This window comes from Mobula hypostoma, chromosome 9 (assembly GCF_963921235.1).
Source record: "Mobula hypostoma chromosome 9, sMobHyp1.1, whole genome shotgun sequence".
NCBI classification, from domain to species: Eukaryota; Metazoa; Chordata; class Chondrichthyes; order Myliobatiformes; family Myliobatidae; genus Mobula; species Mobula hypostoma.
In genome coordinates this window covers 66,585,802-66,593,506 of record NC_086105.1, presented here as the reverse complement: position 1 = coordinate 66,593,506, position 7,705 = coordinate 66,585,802, and the positions used below count along the sequence as shown (strand labels likewise).

Sequence of the window (7,705 nt, the reverse complement as noted above, 5' to 3'; positions counted from 1 at the left end):
ATTCTTTTGCCAAACTGGGATGAACAATTGTTGTAGTTCATCCATGCAATCTTTAAATGCTTGCCATTGCATATCCACCGTCAATCCTTTAAGTGTCATTTGCCAGTCTATCTTAGCTAATTCACGTCTCATACCTTCAAAGTTACCCCTCTTTAAGTTCAGAACCTTTGTTTCTGAATTAACTATGTCACCCTCCATCTTAATGAAGAATTCCACATATTATGGTCACTCTTACCCAAGGGGCCTCTCACGACAAGATTGCTAATTAACCCTTCCTCATTGCTCAAAACCCAGTCCAGAATAGCCTGCTCTCTAGTTGGTTCCTTGACATGTTGATTCAAAAAACCATCCCGCATACTTTCCAAGAAATCCTCTTCCTCAGCACCTTTACCAATTGGGTATGGGGTTGAGTGGGATCTGGGATCAGCCGTGATGAAATGGCACAGCAGACTCAATGGGTTGAATGGCCTAATTCTCCTCCTATGCCTTACGGACTGCAAGAGACTGTAGAATTGTGAACACCGTTAAGCATGTAACAGAAACCAGCCTCCACTCTATGGACTCTGTCTAGACTTCTCACCGAATCAGTGAAGCAGCCAGCATAATAAAAGACCCCATCCATCTGGGATATTCTCCCTTCTCCCCTCTGCCATCAGTATCTATTTTTCTTATGGTGATACCTAACTTCCTCAGTAAGGCACTGAGTCTTGAGGTTTCTCATCATGACCAGAATAGCAATGAGTCTTTTTCAGGTACAAAGATTGACATGCAGATCTGTCTTCACCTTCAGGTCCCACATCTCTCTCCACATTTATGCATCATTTGAATTGTACATAAAACCACACAGAGAGTAGTTGCTCAGGAGCTGTAACCTCCAATTAACCTTTATTTCAGAAGCAGCAAGATGCTTATTGCTTGTTATTTCGAAAATGAACCAGAAATAAGGAAAACCGGCCTAACCCTCTCACCAGGCCTCGTTAGCTGGCTTTGCTAACAGACACGTGTCTCAGTGGTGAGAAAGTCAGCAATACACGTCTAGGGTCGGTATGATCTGGGTTCAAACAAACAGGAAAGTTGGAATGTTCCGATTAAGGAACATTGATTGTGGTGAAAATTGTGTAAATACTGCTCCATGCAAAGTTACCATTCGCCAGAAAAATAACAGATCGTACACTGGCATAAAATTACAAAGGAAATATATTTACCAATATTTTAACATTTAATAGAAAATGAAAAAGAAAAATAAAAGGGTCCATTACAGTGAACCACTTCAAACGTGCACATAAACAATGGAGCTTATTTCTGAAGCAGTTGGGATGCTTTGCTTTGATAACTCACGCACTGAACCCATGTTCTGCATTAAAGACACCAGCCACAGTTTGACCATTTCAAACAAACTGCCTAACACAGGAACACTGGCACTTCCTCCTTTGATCCAGTCCAGCTCTCTCGAATCTTCCATCACATCCCACTGGGCAGAAAGTTACAACGCGCACCAAGTCAAATCCAATTGGCTGACGTAACATTCCGAAGTTGGACAAAATAACTCTTTCTCTTCAGCCAAAGCTGAAACACTCTTACTGACAGAAAAAGTTTTCTGTTTGTGCAAAAAACTACCAAAATAAAAATAACTCATAGCACAGCAGTAGAAGTCGTAACCAGGGCTTTACACAGGCACCGATAGAATCTGTCTTTAGGCATGGGGTGGGAAGGGAAAGGGGGAGGGAATAGGGAAAGGAAAGAGGGGAGGGGGAGGGGGAGGGGTGGGGTGAGGTGAGAGGGGAGGGGAGGGGGAGGTGAGGGGGAGGGGAGAGGGAAGGGTGAGGGGGAGGAGTGGGAGGGGTGAGGGAGAGGGAGAGGAGGGGTGAGGGGAGTTGAGGGAGAGAGTAGGAGAGGGGAGGGGGTGGGAAGAGGAGGCAGGGGAGGGGGAAGGGAGAGGGGTCGAGGAGGTGGAAGGAGAGGGGAGGAGGGTGGAAGGGGAGGTGTGGGGAGGGGTAGGGGAGGTGAAAGGAAGGGGGAGGGTGAGGTGAGGGGAGAGGGAGGGTGAGGGGAGAGGGAAGGGGAGGTGAGGGGTGAAGGAAAGGGTGAGGTGAGGGGAAGGGGAGAGGAGGGGGAGAGGAGAAGGAGGGGAAGGGTGAGGTGAGGGGAGAGGGAAGGGGAGGTGAGGGGAGAGGGAAGGGGAGGTGAGGGGAGAGGGAAGGGGAGGTGAGGGGAGAGGGAAGGGGAGGTGAGGGGAAGGGGAGGTGAGGGGTGAAGGAAAGGGTGAGGTGGGGGAAGGGGAGAGGAGAAGGAGGGGAAGGGGAAGGGTGAGGTGAGGGGACAGGTGAGGGGAAGGGTGAGGTGAGGGGAGGGGAAGGGTGAGGGGAGGGGAAGGGTGAGGGGAGAGGAAGGGTGAGGGGAGAGGAAGGGTGAGGGGAGAGGAAGGGGAGGGTGAGGGGAGAGGGAGGGTGAGGTGAGGGGAAGGGGAGGTGAGGGGAAGGGGAGGTGAGGGGTGAGGGAAAGGGTGAGGTGAGGGGACAGGTGAGGTGAGGTGAGGTGAGGGGAAGGGTGAGGGGAGAGGAAGGGTGGGGAGTGGAAGGGGAGGATGGGTGAACAGAAGAGGAGAGGGAAGGGGAGGGGGAGGAGAGGGAAGGGGAGGGGTGAGAGAGAGGGAGAGGAGGGAGAGAGTAGGAGAGGGGAGGGTGTGGGGAGAGGAGGCAGGGGGAGGGGAGAGGGGTCGAGGAGGTGAAAGGAGAGGGGAGGAGGGTGGAAGGAGAGGTGGGAGGAGGGTGGAAGGAGAGGTGTGGGGAGGGGTAGGGGGAGGTGAGGTGAGGGGAGAGGGAGGGTGAGGAGGGAGGGTGAGGGGAGAGGGAGGGTGAGGGGAGAGGGAGGGTGAGGAGGGAGGGTGAGGTGAGGGGAAGGGGAAGTGAGGGGTGAGGGAAAGGGTGGGGTGAGGGGAATGGGAGAGGAGAAGGAGGGAAGGGGAAGGGTGAGGGGAGAGGAAGGGTGGGGAGAGGGAGGGGGATTGGTGAACAGAAGAGGAAGGGGAAGGGTGAGGGGGAGGAGTGGGAGGGGTGAGGGAGAGGAGGGGTGAGGGGTGTTGAGGGAGAGAGTAGGAGAGGGGAGGAGGGTAGGTGGAAAGGGTGAGGGAGTGGAGGGGGAGAGAGGAGGAGGATGGGGAGGGGAGGAGGATGTGGTGGGGGAGTGGGAGAGGTGAGGGGGTGAGGAAGAGGGAGGGGAGAGGGGGAGGTGTAGGAAAGGAGGAGAGCGGAGGGGACAGGGAAGTGAGGGAGAGAGGGAGAGTGGGGTGAGGGAGAGAGTGGGGGGAGAGGGAGAGAGTAGGGGTGGGGGAGAGTGGAAGGGAGAGGGAGGTGAGGGGGAGAGAGGAGAGGGAGAGGGAGGTGAGGGGGAGAGAGGAGAGGGAGAGAGTAGGAGGGGAGAGGGAGGTGAGGGAGAGAGTAGGAGAGGGGGAGAGGAAGGGGAAGGAACGGGAGAGGAGGATTGCGAGAAGAGGAAGAGGAGGAGAGGGAGGTCTCTGTTGGAATTGATGAGTGACCGTCCAGGCTGCTCAATCGATGCCGGCAAGAAGAGCTGGGGAGAGCAGTGGCGCGTCGAGATATCGAGCGATGGAGCGCATCGCGGTCTGGCGGAGTGAGGGCGGCAGGTGAGTTTCGGGGTTCAGAGGGAGGCAGGTTTTCCACTGGGAAACGGGAATCGTTATTTCTGGTGGCCTAGTGCACCTTTGGCTACAGAATGGGGCCCCGTGCGGCCTCCGCGCCGGTCCCGATTGGTGATCTTGCAAGTTGGGCCGTTTAACGGTCTGGCCGTGGGAGGGGGTCTCTATCTCTGAACCTGGGCCGAGAGTTCCCCCTATCTCAACCATCATTCCCTCCCTCACTCCCCCTCCCTGATCCCCAGCCCTTTCTTCTCCACACTCCTTCACTCCTCCTCCTCACCTGCCCCCTCCCTCATTCAACCTCCGTCTCCCTCACCCCCCATTACCCCCTCATTACACCCCTCCGTCTCCCTCACCTCTCATCACAACCTCCCATCACACCCCAAAACCCTTACCACCCCCATTGCCACCTACATCCCACCTCGCCACCCCATCACCACACCCCTCACCATTCTCCCACCCCCTTGCCCATCTTCCACCCCTTTGCCCTTCAACACACCCTCCCCCCACCACACCTCAACCCCCCTCTCAACAACACACCCCTCTCTCACCCCTTTTAACCAACCCCCTGCACACCCACCCCCACCTCACACGCACTCCCTCCCCTTCAATCTCCCCCTTCCCCCTCCCCTCTCCCCCTCCCCTCTCCCCTCTCCCCCTCCCCTCTCCCCTCTCCCCCTCCCCTCTCCCCTCCGCTCCACCCATTCCCCCCTCCCCTCCGCTCCCCCCATTCCCCCCTCCCCTCCCCCTCCCCCTCCCCCCCCCCCCTCCCACTCCCCCCTCCCCCTCCCCTCCCCCTCCCACTCCCCCCTCCCCCTCCCCTCCCCCTCCCCTCCCCTCCCCCTCCCCTCCCCCTCTCCTTCCCCTCCCCTCCCCCTCTCCTCCCCCTCCCCTCCCCCTCTCCTCCCCCTCCCCTCCCCCTCTCCTCTCCCCTCCTCTCCCTCCCCATCCCCTCCTCCCCTCCCCATCCCCTCCTCCCTCTCCTCATCCCCTCCTCCCCGCTCTTCCTCCCGTCCCCTCCCCTCCCCCTCCCCCTCCCTTCCCTCCCCCTCCCCCTCCCCTCCCCCTCCCCTCCCCTCCCCCTCCCCCTCCCCTTCCTCCCCCCCTCCTCTCTCCCTCCTCCCCTCCTCTCTCCCTCCTCCCCTCCTCTCTCCCTCCTCCCCCTCCTCTCCTCCCCTCCCCCTCCCCTCCTCCCCTCCCCCTCCCAACTCCCCTCCTCCCTTCCCCCCTCCCCTCCCCCCTCCCCCCTCCCCTCCTCCCTTCCCCCCTCCCCTCCTCCCTTCCCCCCTCCCCTCCTCCCCTCCCCCTCCCCTCCTCCCCTCCCCCTCCCCTCCCCCCTCCCCTCCCCTCCTCCCCTCCTCCTCCTCCCTTCCCCTCCTCCCCTCCCCCTTCCCCTCCTCCCCTCCCCTCCTCCCTTCCCCTCCTCCCCTTCCCCTCCTCCCCTTCCCCTCCTCCCCCTCCCCTCCTCCCCTCCCATCCTCCCCTCCCCTCCTCCCCTCCTCCCCCTCCCCTCCTCCTCCTCCCCTCCTCCCCTCCCCCCCTCCCCCTCCCCTCCCTCCCTCCCCCTCCCCACCCTCCTCCTCTCCCCCTCCCCTCCCTCCTCCTCTCCCCCTCCCCTCCCTCTCCCCTCCCCCTCCCCACCCTCTCCCCACCCCCTCCCCTCCCCCTCCCCCCTCCCCCCTCCCCCTCCCCTCCCCCTCCCCTCTCCCCCTCTCCCCCTTCTACCCCCTCTCCCCCCCTCTCCCCTCCTCTCCCCCCCTCTACCCCCTCTCCCCTCCTCTCCCCCCCTCTCCCCCTCCCCCCCTCTCCCCCTCCCCTCCTCTCCCCCCTCCCCTCCTCTCCCCCCTCCCCTCCTCTCCCCCCTCCCCTCCTCTCCTCCCCCCTCTCCCCTCCTCTCCTCCCCCCTCTCCCCTCCTCTCCTCCCCCCTCTCCCCTCCTCTCCTCCCCCTCTCCCCTCCTCTCCTCCCCCTCCCCTCCTCTCCCTCCTCTCCCCTCCCCTCCTCTCCCTCCTCTCCCCTCCCCTCCTCTCCCCTCCTCTCCCCTCCCCTCCCCTCTCCCCTCCCCTCCTCCTCTCCCCCCTCCTCTCCCCCCTCCTCTCCCCCTCCTCTCCCCCTCCTCTCCCCCCCTCCTCTCCCCCTCCTCTCCCCCCTCCCCTCCTCTCCTCCCCCCTCTCCCCTCCTCTCCTCCCCCCTCTCCCCTCCTCTCCTCCCCCTCCCCTCCTCTCCCTCCTCTCCCCTCCCCTCCTCTCCCCTCCCCTCCTCTCCCCTCCTCTCCCCTCCCCTCTTCCCCCTCCTCTCCCCTCTTCCCCCTCCCCTTCCCTCTCCCCTCCCCTCCTCCCTCCTCTCCCCCCTCCTCTCCCCCCTCCTCTCCCCCTCCTCTCCCCCCTCCTCTCCCCTCTCCCCTCTCCCCTCCCCCCTCCCCCCTCTCCCCTCCCCCCTCCCCCCTCCCCCCTCTCCCCTCTCCCCTCCCCCCTCCCCCTCTCCCCTCCCCCCTCCCCCTCTCCCCTCCCCCCTCCCCCCTCCCCCTCTCCCCTCCCCCCTCTCCCCTCCCCCTCTCCCCTCCACCCTCTCCCTTCTCCCCTCTCCCCTCTCCCCCTCCGCCTCCCCTCTCCCCCTCTCTCCCCTCCCCCTCTCTCGCCTCCCCCTCTCTCCCCTCCCCCCTCTCCCCCTCCCTCTCCCCCATCTCCCCCCTCCCTCTCCCCCCTCTCCCCCTCCCTCTCCCCCCTCTACCCCCTCTCCCCTCCTCTCCCCCCTCCCCTCCCTCTCCCCACTCCCCTCCCCCCTCCCCTCTCCCCCCTCCCCCCCTCCCCTCTCCCCTCTACCCCCTCTCCCCTCCTCTCCCCCCTCTACCCCCTCTCCCCTCCTCTCCCCCCTCTCCCCCTCCCCTCCTCTCCCCCCTCCCCTCCTCTCCCCCCTCCCCTCCTCTCCCCCTCCCCTCCCCCTCCCTCTCCTCTCCTCCCCCCTCTCCCCTCCTCTCCTCCCCCCTCTCCCCTCCTCTCCCTCCTCTCCCCTCCCCTCCTCTCCCCTCCTCTCCCCTCCCCTCCCCTCTCCCCTCCCCTCCTCCTCTCCCCCCTCCTCTCCCCCCTCCTCTCCCCCCTCCTCTCCCCCTCCTCTCCCCCCTCCTCTCCCCCTCCTCTCCCCCCTCCTCTCCCCCTCCTCTCCCCCCTCCCCTCCTCTCCTCCCCCCTTCTCCCCTCCTCTCCCCCCTCTACCCCCTCTCCCCTCCTCTCCCCCCTCCCCTCCTCTCCCCCTCCCCTCCTCTCCTCCCCCTCTCCCCTCCTCTCCTCCCCCCCCTCCCCTCCCCTCCCCTCTCCCCTCCCCTCCCCTCTCCCCTCCCCTCCTCCCTCCTCTCCCCCCTCCTCTCCCCCCCTCCTCTCCCCCCTCCTCTCCCCCCTCCTCTCCCCCCCTCTCCCCTCTCCCCTCTCCCCTCCCCCCTCTCCCCTCCCCCCTCCCCCCTCCCCCCTCCCCCTCTCCCCTCCCCCCTCTCCCCTCCCCCCTCCCCCTCTCCCCTCCCCCCTCCCCCTCTCCCCTCCCCCCTCTCCCCCCCTCTCCCCTCCCCCCTCCCCCCTCCCCCCTCTCCCCTCTCCCCCTCCGCCTCCCCTCTCCCCCTCCCCCCTCTCCCCCTCTCTCCCCTCCCCCTCTCTCCCCTCCCCCTCTCCCCCCTCCCCCCTCTCCCCCTCCCTCTCCCCCATCTCCCCCCTCCCTCTCCCCCCTCTCCCCCTCCCTCTCCCCCTCCCTCTCCCCCCTCTACCCCCTCTCCCCTCCTCTCCCCCCTCCCCTCCCTCTCCCCCCTCCCCTCCCTCTCTCCCCTCCCCCTCTCTCCCCTCTCCCCCTCCCCTCTCCCCCTCCCCTCTCCCCCCTCCCCTCCCCCTCTCCCCCTCCCCTCTCCCCCCTCTCCCCTCTCCCCCTCTCCCCCCTCTCCCCTCTCCCCTCTCCCCCTCTCCCCCTCTCCCCTCCTCTCCCCCCCCTACCCCCTCTACCCCCTCTCCCCTCCTCTCCCCCCTTCCCCTCCTCTCCCCCTTCCCCTCCTCTCCCCCCTCTACCCCCTCTCC

The 7,705-nt window shown here is 64.1% G+C and overlaps 1 protein-coding gene across 4 annotated transcripts in view; it reads left to right on the top strand.

Annotated features, from left to right (window-relative positions):
• Positions 1–3,471: 3,471 nt before the first annotated feature.
• Positions 3,472–7,705, top strand: part of osbpl8 (oxysterol binding protein-like 8) — a 253,659-nt gene continuing 249,425 nt past the window's right edge. For 3 of the 4 annotated variants that reach the window (XM_063058446.1, XM_063058442.1, XM_063058444.1), the window contains exon 1: positions 3,472–3,643. The gene's annotated coding sequence lies outside the window, so the exon portion shown is untranslated. The remainder of the gene's footprint in view (positions 3,644–7,705) is intronic. The other variant, XM_063058445.1, reaches the window with a different exon arrangement.